This window comes from Perkinsus marinus (genome assembly GCF_000006405.1).
Source record: "Perkinsus marinus ATCC 50983 genomic scaffold scf_1104296953808, whole genome shotgun sequence".
Lineage (NCBI taxonomy): Eukaryota > Perkinsozoa > Perkinsida > Perkinsidae > Perkinsus > Perkinsus marinus.
The window spans coordinates 1-931 of record NW_003208360.1 but is presented as its reverse complement, the minus strand read 5'-3'; the positions used below and the strand labels follow the sequence as shown (position 1 = coordinate 931).

Sequence of the window (931 nt, the reverse complement as noted above, 5' to 3'; positions counted from 1 at the left end):
TAAGCTGTAAGTAGTTGCTCGCCGCTGCACTCGGTATTTCCACGTAGTTGGTAGTTCGAGCATGCTTTCGCTGGCATAAGGTGCCACTTCGCTGTCGTGGTGATCCAGTATGAACTTAAGTGTTCAAAAGTTGGTTGCGATGAGATATTTTACTGGCGCGACCGTATGACCTGACTTACTGTGATTGCGATTCGCATGTTGCTGCTGACAATAATATTTGCCGTCGTTGCAAGATCATTGAGTATTCCTTGCGTGATGTTGATGGATATGGAGTGGCAAGCTAGCTAACTCCAGCGTATCGACCCTCATGCAAGTTGAGAAGAGTTCGACCGTCATCTGTGCATAAATAATGAGAATAGCCTATTGGAGGTATTCTATTCGGGGTCGCATTAGGAGCACATTAACGATTGCTACTGTAATACCCCTACATATTGGCTAAAATTATCGGGATGTTGTGTTTGTCAGTTTTGGACTTCTACGCATTCGGGAGTTAATCGCGCTTTTCCACCATCTTTGACATTCAATTGTGCGATTAAAGGGGATATTTATCGCCTGATGTCGTGCATGCGTGGAGCTCTTCGGATTTATGGAGACATCAGCCTTCTTAGCTTAGTTGGTAGAGCACCCGCTTAGTAAGCGGGAGGTCGTCGGTTCAACTCCGGCAGAAGTCTATGTATAGACATTGGCATATCTATACGTGGTGCATGCATTTTCTGTTGTAATTTCCCATGACCCTTCCGTCTAGCGCGTTGTTACAGGATCGTTCCGTAGATGCTTGGCAATGTGCTGAAGGACTCTATGACTCTGCGCTTGAGGTGAAGATTCATTGATACATAGCATCAATTCAAGGCTCACCACAGGCTGTAGGCAAGAAACGGAAAGCATGGCCACTCCTGCGTGACTGGAAGAGGCGCGAATGAAGGTGCCAATG

At 46.4% G+C, this 931-nt stretch overlaps 1 non-coding gene across 1 annotated transcript; it reads left to right on the top strand.

The window, feature by feature from the left end:
- Nucleotides 1-598: 598 nt before the first annotated feature.
- On the top strand, nt 599-671 carry Pmar_PMAR025928. The gene has a single exon. It is a non-coding gene; the product is annotated as a tRNA-Thr (tRNA).
- Nucleotides 672-931: the final 260 nt, after the last annotated feature.